The sequence below is a fragment of the Gavialis gangeticus genome, unplaced genomic scaffold (assembly GCF_001723915.1).
Source record: "Gavialis gangeticus isolate Ggan-Ray unplaced genomic scaffold, GavGan_comp1, whole genome shotgun sequence".
NCBI classification, from domain to species: Eukaryota; Metazoa; Chordata; order Crocodylia; family Gavialidae; genus Gavialis; species Gavialis gangeticus.
In genome coordinates this window covers 11,919,023-11,919,496 of record NW_017729011.1, presented here as the reverse complement: position 1 = coordinate 11,919,496, position 474 = coordinate 11,919,023, and positions in this window count along the sequence as shown.

The following is a 474-nucleotide window of genomic DNA, read 5'->3' as shown; positions in this document are numbered from 1 at the left end:
AGGTATCTGATCCCAAAGGCAGCAGTGCCCTTTGCAGTATCCAGGACTTGACAGGCTTTTCCACTATCAGTATTATATATTCATCTTAGAGGAGCCCTAGAGGGCCCCATGAGCTAGTTAGTAACTCTCAACCAGGGTGCTGGGGTACCCTGGAGCGTTTTAAGATCCTTTCAAGGGTGACATGCAATGTTAGCTCTATTACTTGTGCAAACATGCTTCACAAGATAAAACCAGAGATTTCAATTAGGAATCCAGAGTGCTAAGAACATTTTGACCGGTTCTGGTCTTTCAGAAATTTTTGCAACAGAAAACTTGCTTAATTTTTTTTCCTCAAGTCAAAAAATGAGTAAAATCAAAGAGCTGGCCTTTTCCAAGGGTTGACTCAAGTCTAACAAGACTGTGATCCACTGTGCTAGGTGCTGTATGTACACATCATAGAATCAGAGAATCAATGAGTGGGAAGGGACCTAGACA